The sequence below is a fragment of the Sphaerodactylus townsendi genome, linkage group LG04 (assembly GCF_021028975.2).
Source record: "Sphaerodactylus townsendi isolate TG3544 linkage group LG04, MPM_Stown_v2.3, whole genome shotgun sequence".
Lineage (NCBI taxonomy): Eukaryota > Metazoa > Chordata > Lepidosauria > Squamata > Sphaerodactylidae > Sphaerodactylus > Sphaerodactylus townsendi.
In genome coordinates, this window is record NC_059428.1 from 100,252,808 (window position 1) to 100,268,242 (window position 15,435).

The 15,435-nt window shown below is 50.9% G+C and overlaps 1 pseudogene; it reads right to left on the reverse strand.

Moving 5' to 3' along the window:
* Positions 1–958: 958 nt before the first annotated feature.
* Positions 959–14,326, reverse strand: LOC125431342 (annotated as a pseudogene).
* Between the last annotated feature and the right edge of the window lie 1,109 nt (positions 14,327–15,435).

Consider the following 15,435-nt stretch of genomic DNA (forward strand, 5'->3'; position numbering starts at 1 on the left):
GTATCCCAATCTTGGACTCAGTGCTAAGATTTTATTCATGCTGGAAAAAAATATTAGTCAACTGCATCTTGAGATACATAATGGAGCTCTGATACCACTCTAATAAGTATTCCGGTAATGTCGGACATTCTTTACAAAGCATTAATTGTTTAAATACAGAGAGAGTAAAAGGCCTTAGTAGTTGTGCAGCTGTTGCTTTCAATAATGAATTGATGGTGATGTGCAGGGGATCATATTGAGTGCCACTAAATCAAGCTCAGTGCATTAGCGTGCATAATTAACAAACCTAGTCATTCCGTAGCTAATGATGATAAGATTATGTGTCACTGTGAAATGCAAGAGACAGGGGTAGGGTTGTTGTTTTTTACAGTTGGACAAAAAATCCACTCATTCGGTTTAAGAATACATCTGTGTTGCGGTTATCATCATCATCTCAAAGCAAATTCCATAATTCGCAATATCGTTTATTGTTTGTTTGCTTTAAATTTATTTCCAGTCTGCCAAAAAGACATACATGTTCTTCAGGGGGTCATTTCACCTTGTTGACATAAATAGAAATTCTGACCAATGCAACAGAAAGAGTGGTGCAGCTCTAGCGAACAAGTGGAGCAGTCAGTGTTCTCACACAGCCCAGGCAATCACAGGCTATCATCAGTTCATCAGATAGCCCAAACATTCCTGGCACTGGACACTTGCAGCTACAGGGTAGGACAAGCAAGAGAGGGTGCACATCCTGCTCCTGGCCATGACTGGCATCTTCTAGAGGATAAGCTGCCAAGCTAGAGATTTTGATTAACTCAAAAGGGGGTCAGTAAAGTACAAGAAACTAAAGAAGCTGCAGGACATGAGCTCTTCTAAAGAAGGAAAGGAAAGTGCTTAAGCTTCCAGCAAGTCTCTAATGGCAGCAGGAACCTCTTCCTGGTCTCTCTAATTCCACTAATCTCTAATGGCACCTGTTCTAGGTAGCCTCTATGCAAAGCTTCTTCCAGCTCTGAGGCTCTTCCAGCTCAGACTCTGCAGTGGAGTCAGAGCCTCCATCAAAAGTGGAGATGGTGCTGCCCTTAGGATTGGTGCACAAACTGCTATTGGAAGAGGAATAGTTGGCCTGCAGCCGAGCTCTTGAGCTTGTCTTTCCCAGTGCATGAACTTGCTGTTCCAATAGCCCAGGGGTCAGCAACCTTTCACACTCAAAGAGCCATTTGGACCCATTTTCCACGGAAAAGAAAACACATGGAGCTGCAAATACTTTTTGACATTTAAAATAAAGATAACACCGTGTTTTTTGGTTTTTTACCTTTACGCTATGTATAAAACAATTATAGTGTGTTGCTTGTGAAATCCATGAAGTGCTACAGAGAAAAATATTTTTCTCCCCCCCAGAGGAGGGGGGTCCCCCACACTCCCTGCTCGAGCATGGAGCGTGCAGCCAGCGGCACCCCTGAGCTGGGCGCCGCTTTTTTCTCCCCTCAGGGGAGGGAGATTCCACATGCTCCCCAGGAAGGGGCAGCCATGCCGGGAGCCGCACAACAAGCATGGAAGAGCTGTTTGTGGCTCCCGAGCCGTGGGTGCAATAGGCCATTCTGGTGCTTTAGGTCACTGATACCCTGCTGGTGAATGTGGTTTTTTCGGTGCATGTACGGATGTACTCTGTGGCTTTATCTAGGATTTGGGCCCAAGATTACTTCTTTCACTGATGAGATGGCACAGAATCCTGCAGTCTGGGGAAACTGTCCTTGATGTGGTCCCTATGCTTGTGCTCCAGTGCCTTGTGGGGAGCCCATTTATCAGCATCACACTCCACCTCTATGTCATCATTATCACTCGTGCTGTGGCTGTCACCCACTTGAGCCACTCCAAGGCCTCATTGGCTGGCACTGCAGACTGAGTTGCAGAGAGCAACAACGCCAGCACTAACTTCAGCCATCGGCATCTCAGTCATCTCCTTAAGGGTAACAGGTAGGCCAGGCAACCAGAAGTCTACCTAGCTCCCTTTAAGGTTTGCTCCTCACTCAGACTCTGCACAGAGTTAATGGGGTTTTATTTGATTTATTTGATTTTACTAAATTTTTTTAAAAATGCTCTTTCTCAGCCAAAGCCAGGCTCTGGACAGCTAACAAGAACTCTACATCCCATAAAAGCCATTGGTAATATATCAACAAATTAGTTAAAAATATGGAAAATTCCATATTATAATTGATGTTAAAGCTTTTTAAAAAGTTAACTGACTCCCAAAAAGCCTAATTAAAGGTAGCACTGTAAACTATAACCCAAGCTATTTTGATCTATATTAGCACAAATGGGGATCGACAAAACCACAATACACAGGGTAGTGTTCATGGGAACAGGGACTAGAATGGAAACCAGAACAAGAGTGAAGGGAGTCTAACACAAAGTCCAATAATATCCAATAGGGAGAGGCCAGCCATCATATAAGCTGCTGGGGAACCAAACACTGTTCTGGGGTGTTGTGTGGTTTCCGGGCAGTATGGCTGTGTTCTAGTAGTATGGCTGTGTTCTAGTCTACAAAATTATGCATGGGGTAGAAAATGTTGACAGAGAGAAATTTTTCTCTCTTTCTCACAATACTAGAACCAGGGGGCATTCATTGAAAATGCTGGGGGGAAGAATTAGGACTAATAAAAGGAAACACTTCTTCACGCAACGTGTGATTGGTGTTTGGAATATGCTGCCACGGGAGGTGGTGATGGCCACTAACCTGGATAGCTTTAAAAGGGGCTTGGACAGATTTATGGAGGAGAAGTCGATTTATGGCTACCAATCTTGATCCTCCTTGATCTGAGATTGCAAATGCCTTAACAGACCAGGTGATCGGGAGCAACAGCCGCAGAAGGCCATTGCGTTCACATCCTACATGTGAGCTCCCAAAGGCACTTGGTGGGCCACTGCGAGTAGCAGAGAGCTGGACTAGATGGACTTTGGTCTGATCCAGCTGGCTTGTTCTTATGTTCTTATGTTCTTAGTAGCATTTATGAAATGCTACTAGAACATGGCCATACAGCCTGGAAACCACACAACACCCCAGTGATTCCAGCCGTGAAAGCCTTCGACAATACATTAAACACTGCCTATTCAAAGACTGCCACCATTTATTTATATACTGATATATATATATATGAGAGGAGGCAGAGTATAAATATATGTGAGGAGGCAGAGTATAAATAAACAAATAATCTGCTATCAGTGCAATCCAAATGGGGACATGCCACCTCAACAGGGGCTTTAGGAGGTGCAGAAAGGCGGGTAATTCCCTTCTGCCGCTCAAATTCCCCATAGTCCAAATAGGCTTATGCCACATGAAAGTGTGACATAAGTCTACAGGCTCTCAGGGTAGTATTTTCAAGCTGGAACTCTGGTGAAAGTCGACTACACTTGGCCCACCCCTCCCTGTACCAGTATCCATTCAGATGACAGCAGCACCCACTTCCAGGTTTCACTGCCACAGAGCTGTGGGGTGGCTGGACACCGATGCCTTTTGCCCCTCCCCTAGCATGGGTGCCCCTTATACTGGCAGAGCATGCAAACATGTCAGCCTGGCCCTCCACTGCTCCCTATGCTCATTCACCCCTCCCATCTGGATTGCGCTGCCCAAGACCTAGGATATTATAAGTGTAGCAAGAAGAAAATCAGCTATTGAAACAGCTGTGGCATTAAAGAACATTTACATTTTGTATTAATTTAGCAAAAGACTGATAGCTGCATCTGTGAATAACATGCATGTTTAGTGTATTGTTTCATTGTGTATTGAATATTGTTCCTTAGAAAGAATTAGTGTGCTTGGGAGATTGCTTAAACACAGAGGGTGCCCTTGAATAAATCTTGATGGAAATGTACTGATGAGATAAAATTGCATAATAAATACATAAATATTCATGTAAGATGTGACCTTGAAGAAATGTATCTATTGTATTCATAAGCAGACTATATTGTGAGACTCTCCAGGACAGAATCAGTTCCATTCCATTCCAAGCCTCCTTCATTTTTATCCTATGCCCTTCATTAGACATAGATAAGTTTCTCCTTATGTCAGACAGATACTGCAATCCAAAATAATACACAACTCAAAAATAATAATCTAAATACAGCTAAAAATAGCCTACCAATTAATATTTAAAAGGTAAAAGAAACATCTTGACTGATTCAATATGTTATTAAAATACATTCAGTTAAAAATTCGTAGTTCTTTAAGCAATGCAATTGGCAATAATCAACACCTATTACATGAGGGTAAACATATGTTTTATTTTATTTAAAAATGACTAGCTTCAGGATACAGTGGTTCAAGTGCTGCACTAGAATCTGGGAGACCTTGGTTCAATCCTCATTTTGCAATGAAAATGTTCAGGGCGAACTTTAGGCCAGTTGTGCACTTTCAGTCTGTTTTGCCTCATAGAGTAGGAAATAACAGGAGAGGGGAATGCTTTAGACCTCCACTGGGTAGCAAGTGAAGTAAATAAATAAAAAAAATTAGACCCAGTTTCTCAAAGCTAGGCACCACACAACTGAGCTATCACAAAGCAAGGACTGGATCTGAGTTAACCTGTGTATCATTAAGACACAATAGCCAATTACACAAAAGTTGTTTGCTGTTGGGTGGAGGCGAGATTTCTTAAACTGCAAGATTTCTTATACAGATGTGTTTCCTCTAACTCTACTTTCACTTTCCACTTCTCCGCCACAAACAAATCCACTTATGGTACGATTTTAATTTGGCTTCGCTGCCAGAGCAGGACAGTGGGCACAGATTTGCCCTGGACTTCTTTCCACCCACAGCCACGCTGCCTACTCTTACCCACCCCCACCCGCACTCTCTCATGCTGCTTTCTACACTTCCCTCTCGCCCTCCTCCCTGTTGCCGACTTTTTCTGGCTTCTTGTCCTGCCATCTCAATTCTATTGCTCATGGTCTCTCCAATTCAGCATATCTTTGGATTGTTAGATTTAAAAAAATTAAATAACCATATCAATAGATTGATAAATTGATACTAACACAAAAAAATGTAAAAATGAAAGGACTTGTCTATCAGTCCCAACACCTGATTTGCCCCTGCATTTGATCAACAAACTGGGACAGCCTCATAGTATTATACAAAAGCTATCAGTGATTCCAGATCACACTAGGAAAAGCCCATCATTCTTGACGTTTGGGTTTACAGCACATTGGGAGACAGATGATCATGGGCCTGGGGAGCTTAGCAAAAGGCAGTTCATACTGTCCTTTTGCGGTTTTGCAGTTTGCATGCTGCCATTACTCTTTCCTCACTTCCCACCATGAAAGCCAGTGTTAGGTCAAAGTGTACAGATGCCATATTCAAGACTTTTCTTTAATAGTTTCCCTTTTAAAATATCAATATAGTGATCTATTAATAGATTAAAAGACTGATATATTGATCTATTGATAAGATTAAAGATCAAAATTCAAGATTATATTGAAAATGTGCAGCAGAGAATCCATGAAACATTGCCCCCCCACCCCACCCCAGACATAAGCAAAAGGTTAGTGATGGGTAATGCCTGCCCCACTGCAAACAAGGCAGTGCATAATAATGCTGAACATGACTCAAAATAAAGATTCCACAGCCAATTCTCTTTGAAGTTGCAGGAATCTCATAATCAGCCAATTAATATATGAAGCTATCCTCTGCTGAATTTGATCATTGGTCTATCACATAAGAAGCTGCCTTACACTGAATCAGATCCTCAGTCCATCAAAGCCAGTAATTGGCCAATTATGCATGGAACGCTTACCTCAGGACTCTTCTCTGCACAGTGGGCTTGCAGAGAGCTCTTCTCGCAATTCTCTGTTTACATGCAAGAAGGCATTGCCTCCTTTTCCCAGAGTTTTTCTGCAGAGAGTTCTCCAGGCCTGGTTTTCTTAATTCCATCCGTCAAGATATTCTTAAAGGATAGATATCATTACACCCTGTAGTCAAGTCTGCTGACTTAGCCCTTTAAGCTGCACTTGTGTTGATATTACTGGTCTGAAAGTAATCCACCCACCCCCAAAATGAAAGAGGCAAAGCAGTTTCCTGGACCACAGGCTGCTAAATAAGGGACCATCCTAGAGTGGACATTCTCTCCCCTTCCCTATTAAACTGATTAAAAAACACAACCTACAAACAATCTTCAAACCTACCAGAAAAATACAGCAGATGTAACGCTCAACAAAGGACAAGAAAGACCCCCTCACTTCTGCAGGAGTCTATGCAATCCTCTACAGCTGTGGAAAGGTCTACATAAGAACTACAAAATCCAGCATTCATACTCCTATTAAAGGGCACAAAAAACACTGCTGGCGTAACCTTCCCGAAAAATCTGCAGTAGCAGAACATGCTCTAAACAAAACGGGACATAACATTTTATTTGAAAACACTGAAATTCCGGACAACTCAGAAGGTTATTATGTCAGACTACACAGGGAGGTTATTGAAATCCACAAACACCAAGACAATTTTAACAAGAAGGAAGAGACCCTGAGAATTAACAAAACTTGGCTCCCAGTACTTAAAAACACCAGAATCAAAGGCCAAGGGCATGCTGAGTTCATGGACAATGAACTCCACCCAGACACAGGATTTGCATTCACTAATACTGTTGCTACTGCAGGGATTGCAAATATGAATATGAATATAAATGGACTGAAAACCCCATCCACAATACAGTGCAGTCAACCATACCTTTGCATAGCAAGTTCCACCCAAACGCTTACTGATTGGTTCCCCGCTCTGGGACATGGACAATATATACCCAACTAAACATTCCCTTCTCCCTGGACACAGCGTGTAACATACTTTTCTCTGTGATGCACCTCTGAAGATGACAGCCGCAGATGCAGGTGAAACGTTAGGAACAAGACCTACCAGACCATAGCCACACAGCCCGGAAAGCCCACAACAACAAGTTGAGTCCTGTCATGAAAGCTTTTGGCAGTCAGTATTTCCTACCCTAAACACAATAGTTATACACAGATAACATATTTCAGAGGTATGATAGAAGAGCTATTTGCCCTCTTGCTGCCTTGGATGTTCACATTTTTTCTTTTCATTTATTCATTTATTCATTCATTCATTTATTTAATTATTTATTACATTTTTAGATCGCCCTCCCCCAAAGGATCATATTGGCATATGAGTAAGAGCAAAAATTTCCCACTAAATCAACTATTTAATATCATAGTTATCTACTTGATTAAACTCTTGCTTAAAGCTGAATATGAATATAATCTTGCATCTTGTTTTGAGACAGTGGAGAAATATTATTACTTGAATGATATAATTTTTAACAAAATGCCATTGAAAGATTGGATGTATGCCATCTATATTTATAAAGCCCAAGTTCCAAGTTTACACTGCATCTGAACAAAATTATGTAGAGGAGGATCTGACACAAAGTAAATGGGATTCTATATGAATCACTGTCCAATGGAAGAAAAAGCTATTGAAAAGATGTGGCAAAGCTGGAGGACTCTGAAATGGCTGAAACATTAATTTTAAGAAGTTATAGTTGAGAAACAGGAACATTCCAGTTACACACAAGGTATCTTCTGTGCAATGGTGGCAAATGTCTGTCACAGCAAGATTTCTTGTACAGACATACTTCCTTGAGAATACCCTGCTTGACTTCTATGCTTCCTGATGATCAGGAGGGCTTTTAAAAACTTTGTTTCAGACAAACCTCATTTTAAAAACAAGCCTGTCTTCTGTTGCAGCACTGAGAGAGAGAGAGAGAGAGAGAGAGAGAGAAAGAGAAAGAGAGAAAGAGAGGAGGAGGAGGAGGAGGAGGAGGAGGAGGAGGAGGAGAATGAGCTCTATATCACTTCTATAGTATTGGGAGAATTTCAGTTCTATAGTATTGGGACTACAGAGTATTATGAGATCTGTGCCTTTAAGTGCAGTGGAGTTAAAAGAACCAGCAAAAAGAGGCCCATTAAGACTAGCTGCAGGGAGGATTGGGCTGCTTCCTTGCATGTAAACAGAGAAATGTGAGGAAACTACACTTCAGCTCTATCACGTAGCCAAAAGGCCCAAGGTAAGTAATGGGCCTATGTGTGAAAATGGGGAGTTGTTGTATGGCAGCAAGAGATATAGTGCGGTTAAAAACTAGTCAAAGGTCTCTTTCACACGAATAGCCTAAGAAGAAAGGTAAACATTTTTAAAACTTGTTCTCGGAGAAACTACCAATTGACAGCAAGATAGTAGATGATGAGGAGGATGTATATGTAGTTGTGCAGAACTTGGCCATGTCTGGTCCATAAACACAGGATTTGGTTTGCAAAAAAACCCCAGTGTTTGCAAACCCACAGGATTTGGCTGCAAACCCACAGGATTTGGTTGCAAAAAACTCCCAGAAATTGTCAATGTGTAGCAACATGGTAAGGAGGAGGAAGAAATATGTGGACTTGGGCAGTACTTGACCATATCTAGCCCACAAACACAAGACCTGGTACCAGAAACAATAACATCTTGTTATAGAATAGAATAGAACTTTTAATTTATATACCTGAAATTTATATAACCCGAAAGGCTCAGGGCAGTTCACAACAAAATATATATCAATAACATAGCATATAACAGCAGTATCGGGCCTGGGTAAAATGAGGATCCACAGGGATTCTCCTGATTTCATATGATTTTTGAATTGAAATGAAATGAAATGACCATAAATATATAAAGCATGTCCTACTTTACAGGCAGCACCAAAACAATCACGCATCACGTTTCCTGGCACATCAGGGCGCAAAAACATGTTTGAAAAAAAGGGATCCTCAAGGATGATCATGATTTCTGCAACAAGTCACCCCCAAACCACCATCCCATCACAGCTCAAGCCCTCACACATATGTCTGACCACAGCAATCACGCATCACATGCTCCCAGGCGCACCAGTGGTGCAAAAACATGTTTAAAATCAGGAATATTCAAGGGGTCCCGTGATTTCTGCACCAAGCCACCCCAAACCACCATCACAGCACACCTCAAGTCCTCAGCCACAGCTCTGACCACAGAAATCATGCATCACATGCTCCCTGGCGCACCAGTGGCGCAAAAACATGTTTAAAAAAGGGATCCTTGAGGATTACCATGATTTCTGCACCATGTCATCCCAAATCACCATTACATCACAGCTCAAGCCCTCACGCACATGTGTGACAACAGCAATCACAAAGCACATGCTCCCTGGTGCACCAGAGGCGCAAAACCCTGTTTGAAAAACAGGGATATTTAAGGAGTCCCGTGATTTCTGCACCAGGCCAACAAAAACCAACATCACAGCACACCTCAAGCCCTCAGCCACAGCTCTGAACACAGCTCTGAACACAGTCACAGCCACAGCTCTGAACACAGAAAGCTGTGCTCCCCTTGTTTGTCTGGACGCCCCCCATGCGTGTCCGGACGGCCCCCCCTGCGTGTCCGGACGGCCCCTGCGTGTCTGGATGGCCCCTGTGCGTGTCCGGATGCCCCCCATGCATGTCTGGACGGCCCCCATGCGTGTCCGGACGGCCCCCTTGTTTGTCCAGACACCCTCCTGCGTGTCAGGACGGCCCCTCTGCGTGTCCGGACGACCCCCATGCGTGTCTGGACGGCCTCCTTGTTTGTCCAGATGCCCCCCATGCATGTCCGGACAGGCCCCCTGAGTGTCCGGACGACCCCATGCATGTCTGGATGGACCCCTTGTTTGTCCGGAAACCCTCCTGCGTGTCCGGACGGCCCCCCTGCATGTCCGGACGCCCCCCTGCGTGTTCGGATGGCCTCCTTGTTTGTCCGGATACCCCCCATGTGTGTCCGGACAGGCCCCCTGCATGTCCGGATGCCCCACATGCATATCCGGAGGGCCCCCTGCGTGTCTGGACACCCCCCCATGCATGTCTGGAGGGAACCCTTGTTTGTCCGGACACCCTCCTGCGTGTCTGGACGCCCCCTGCGTGTCCCGATGCCCCCCATGCGTGTCCTGATGACCCCCTTGTTTGTCCGGACGGCCCCCTTGTTTGTCTGGACACCTTCCTGCGTGTCCAGATACCCCCATGCATGTCCGGACGCCCCCCATGCATGTCCGGACGGACCCCTTGTTTGTCCGGACACCCTCCTGCGTGTCCGGACAGCCCCCTTGCATGTCCGGGCGGCCCCCTTGTTTGTCCGGACGCCGCCTGAGTGTCTGGACGCCCCCCATGCGTGTCCGTACATGCCCCCCATGCGTGTCCTGACAGCCCACCTGCGTGTCCGGACACTCCCCATGTGTGTCCGGATGGCCCCCTTGTTTGTCTGGACACCCTCCTGCGTGTCCCGATGCCCCCCCTGCGTGTCCGGACGGCCCCCTGCGTGTCAGGACACCCCCATGCATGTCCGGACGGCCTCCTCGTTTGTCCGGATACCCCCCATGCATGTCTGGACAGGCCCCCTGCATGTCCGGATGCCCCACATGCATGTCCGAAGGGCCCCCTGCGTGTTCGGACACCCCCCATGCATGTCCGGATGGCCCCCTTGTTTGTCCGGACGCCCCCTGCGTGTCCGGACGCCCCCCATGCGTGTCCGGACGGAACCCTTGTTGGTCCGGACGCCCCCTGTGTGTCCAGACGCCCCCTGCGTGTCCGGACGCCCCCCTTGCGTGTCCGGACGCCCCCCTTGTTTGTCCGGACGCCCCGCTGTGTGTCCAGATGCCCCCCATTCGTGTCCGGACACCCCCCAAGCGTCTCCGGACGGACCCCTTGTTTGTCCGGAGACCCTCCTGCGTGTCCGGACGGATCCCCTGCGTGTCTGGACACCCCCCATGCGTGTCCGGGCGGCCCCCTTGTTTCTCTGGATGTCCCCTGCGTGTCTGGACAGGCCCATGCATGTCCGGACGGCCCCCCTGCATGTCCGGACGCCCCATGCGTGTCCAGACGGACCCCTTGTTTGTCCGGACACCCTCCTGCGTGTCCGGACAGCCCCCATGCATGTCCCGACGCCCCCATGCGTGTCTGGATAGACCCCTTGTTTGTCCGGACAGCCCCCTTGCATGTCCGGGCGGCCCCCTTGTTTGTCCAGGCGGCCCCTTGTTTGTCCGGACGCCTCCTGCATGTCCGGACGCCCCCATGCGTGTCCGGACATGCCCCCCATGCGTGTGCAGACGCCCCCATGCATGTCCGGACGGACCCCTTGTTTGTCCGGACACCCTCCTGAGTGTCCCGAAGACCCCCCTGCGTGTCCGGATGGCCCCCCTGCGTGTCCGGATGGCCCCCTGCATGTCAGGACACCCCCATGCAGGATGCCCCACATGCATGTCCGAAGGGCCCCCTGCGTGTCCGGACACCCCCCATGCATGTCTGGACGGACCCCTTGTTTGTCCGGACAGCCTCCTGTGTGTCCAGACAGCCTCCTGCGTGTCCGGACGCCCCCTGCGTGTCCGGACGCCCCCCCGAGTGTCCGGACGGCCCCCTTGTTTGTCCGGACGCCCCCTGAGTGTCCGGACGCCCCCCTGCATATCTGGACGGCCCTCTTGTTTGTCCGGACGCCCCCTGCGTGTCCGAACGGCCCCCATGCGTGTCCGGGCGGCCTCCTTGTTTCTCCGGATGCCCCCCTGCGTGTCAAGACAGGCCCCCTGCGTGTCCGGATGCCCCCTGCATGTTCTGACACCCCCTTGTTTGTCTGGACGTCCCCTGCATGTCTGGACAAGCCCATGTGTGTCCGGACGGCCCCTCTGCATGTCCGTATGCCCTCCATGCGTGTCCAGACGGACCCATTGTTTGTCCGAACACCCTCCTGCGTGTCCGGATGGCCCCCTGCATGTCCGGACACCCCCATGCGTGTCCGGACATGCCCCCCATGCGTGTACAGATGCCCCCATGCATGTCCGGACGGACCCCTTGTTTGTCCGGACACCCTCCTGCGTGTCCCGAAGACCCCCCTGCGTGTCCGGACGGCCCCCCTGCGTGTCCGGACGGCCCCATGCAGGATGCCCCACATGCATGTCCGAAGGGCCCCCTGCATGTCTGGACACCCCCATGCATGTCTGGATGGACCCCTTGTTTGTCCAGAAGCTTCCTGCATGTCCGGACGCCCCTGCGTGTCCGGACGCCCCCCATGCGTGTCCGGACAGCCCCATTATTTGTCTGGACGCCCCCTTATTTGTCCGGATGCCCCCCATGCGTGTCCGGATGGCCCCCTTGTTTGTCCGGACGCCCCCCTGCATGTCAAGACCAGTGTAAGGAATTCCATAGACACAGAAATAAAAGGCTTTTGGGAGTAAAAGTCCATTTATTAAGACATCTTAGAAAGCTCAAGTACACGCAGTGGCAGGAATGGCACTTCCCGCCAGAAGCACAGGTTATAACACCATTCACCCCATCCCCCCTTCCTGCTTCCCATGGGAACGGAGTCTTCATCTCCCGCGCAAAGATAAAGTCTCCGCCGATGCATCTGGCCCATCGCCCGGGCTGTGGAATGCACTCAAGGTTACTTCACCATCAACACCATTGAATCCTTTACATCCCCCATGCATGTCCGGACGGCCTCCTCGTTTTTCCGGATGCCCCCTGTGTGTCTGGACAGGCCCCCTGAGTGTCCGGATGCCACACATGCATGTCCAAAGGGCCCCCTGCATGTCTGGACACCCCCTGTGCATGTCTGGATGGACCCCTTGTTTGTCCGGAAGCTTTCTGCATGTCCGGACGTCCCTGCGTGTCCAGACGCCCCCCATGCGTGTCCGGACGGCCCCCTTATTTGTCCGGACACCCCCTTATTTGTCCGGACGCCCCCCTGCATGTCAAGACTGGCCCCCTGCGTTTCCGGATGCCCCCCTGCATGTTTCGACGCCCCCATGCGTGTCCGGATACCCTCCTGCGTGTCCGGACAGCCCCCTACGTGTGCGGACGGCCCCCATTCGTGTCCAGACGGCCCCCTTGTTTGTCCAGACACCCTCCTGCGTGTCCGGACGGACCCCCTGCGTGTCCGGACATTCCCCATTCGTGTCCGGGCAGCCCCCTTGTTTGTCTGGACGTCCCCTGCGTATCTGGACGCCCCCCATGCGTGTCCAGATGCCCCCCATGCCTGTCCAGACGGACCCCTTGTTTGTCCGGACATGCCCCCCTGCGTGTCCAGACTCCCCCATGCATGTCCGGACGGCCTCCTTGTTTGTCTGGACACCCTCTTGCGTGTCCGGACGCCCCATGCGTGTCTGGACGCTCCCGTGCGTGTCCAGACGGACCCCTTGTTTGTCCGGACACCCAGGAGGTGTCCCCCCCTGTGTGTCCGGATGCCCCCCTGCGTGTCCGGATGGCCTCATTGTTTGTCCGGATGCCCCCCCTGCATGTCTGGACAGGCCCCCTGCATGTCCGGATGCCCCACATGCATGTCCAAAGGGCCCCCTGAGTGTCCGGACCCCCCCATGCGTGTCCGGAGGGCTTCCCTGGGTGTCCGGACGCCCCCATGCGTGTCCAGACGCCCTCCATGCGTGTCCGGACGGACCCCTTGTTTGTCCGGACACCCTCCTGCGTGTACGGACGGCCCCCTTGTTTGTCCGGACACCCTCCTGCGTGTCCAGACAGCCCCCTTGCGTGTTTGTCCGGACAGCCTCCTGCGTGTTCGGACGCCCCCCCATGTGTGTCCTGGGCCGGCCCCACGTGTCGGTGCCCATGCACTGTCCAGGCAGACCTTGTTTGTCCGGTTTGTCCCCCTGCGTGTCCAGACGCACCCATGCGTGTCCGGACGGCCTCCTCGTTTGTCCGGATGCCCCCATGCGTGTCTGGACAGGCCCCCTGCGTGTCCGGATGCCCCACATGCATGTCCGAAGGGCCCCCTGCGTGTCCGGACACCCCCCATGCATGTCTGGATGGACCCCTTGTTTGTCCGGACAGCCTCCTGCATTTCTGGGCCATGTCGGGGCCATGCATGTCCGGGCCTGGTGTCCGGTTCCCATGCGTGTCCGGAAAGCTTCCTGGGGTGTCGGGACGCCCCACTGCGTGTCCGTCTTGGTTGTCGGCGTGTCTGGATGCCCACTGCGTCTTCGGTTGTGGCCATATGTGTCCTGTGTGTCCGGTTCCTGCGTGTCCGGACGGCCATCTGCGATGTCGGGCCGGCCTCCTTGTTTGTCCGGGTGTCTGGACAGGCTCCTGCGTGTCCGGTCCTGTGTCGGTTCTGTCTGGGATGGGATCCGGTTCCATTTCCAGGATGCCCCGTGTCCGGGCCTTCCATGTCCAGGCCACTTGTTTGTCCGGACGCCCGCCTGCGTGTCCCGGGCCGGCCACGTGTCCGGATGCCTGCATGTTCTGGCCATGTGTGTCCGGTTCCTCCGTGTCTGGGTTCCGTGTCCGTGCCATGCATGTGGGACGCCCCCATGCGTGTCCTGGCTGGCCCGTGGCTCGGGTTTCCATGTGTGTCCCGGGCGGCCACCCTGTTGTCTGGGCCACGTGTCCGGGGTGTGTCCGGACACCCCCCATGTGTGTCCGAACAGCCCCCACGCATGTCTGGACACTCCACATGCGTGTCCGGATGGCCCCCTGCGTGTCCAGACACCCCCATGCGTGTCCGGACGGACCCCTTGTTTGTCCGGACACCCTCCTGCATGGCCGGATGTCCCCATGTGTGTCTGGACGCTCCCCATGCGTGTCTGGATGGCCCCCTTGTTTGTCTGTACACCCTCTGGCATGTCTGGACGGCCCCCCTGCGTGTCCAGACACCCCCCTGCGTGTCCGGATGGCCCCCTTGTTTGTCCGGATGCTCCCCTGCGTGTCCGGACGCCCCCATGCATGTCCTGACAGTCCCCTGCTTGTCCGGACACTCCCTATGCATGTCCGAACAGCCCCCATGCCGTGTCTGGACACTCCCCATGCGTGTCCGGACGGCCCCCTTGTTTGTCTGGACACCCTCCTGGATTTCTGGACGCCCCCCATGCGTGTCCGGACGCCCCCCATGCGTGTCCGGACGCCCCCCATGTGTGTCCAGATGGCCCCCTGTATGTCTGGACAGCCCCCTGCGTGTCCGGACGGCCCCCTTGTTTGTCCGGATGCTCCCCTGCGTGTCCGGACACCCCCCATGCGTGTTCGGACGGCCCCCTTATTTGTCCGGATACCCCCCATGCATGTCCGAACAGCCCCCATGTGTGTCTAGACACTCCCCATGCGTGTCCGGACGGCCCCCTTGTTTGTCTGGACACCCTCCTGGATTTCCGGACGCCCCCCATGCGTGTCCGGACGCCCCCCATGCGTGTCCTGATGGCCCCCCTGCATGTCTGGATGGCCCCCCTGCGTGTCCGGATGGCCCCATGCGTGTCCGGAAGCCCCCAGAGTTCCCAGACTGCCCGCCTGCATGACCAGATGCCACCTGCGTGTAATAAGGTTATTACCAAGTACTGAAACCGATTATCATTACAGATTACTACCAACTACTGAACCCGATTATTACCAATTACTGAAACCAATTATTACCGATTATTACCGATAACTGAA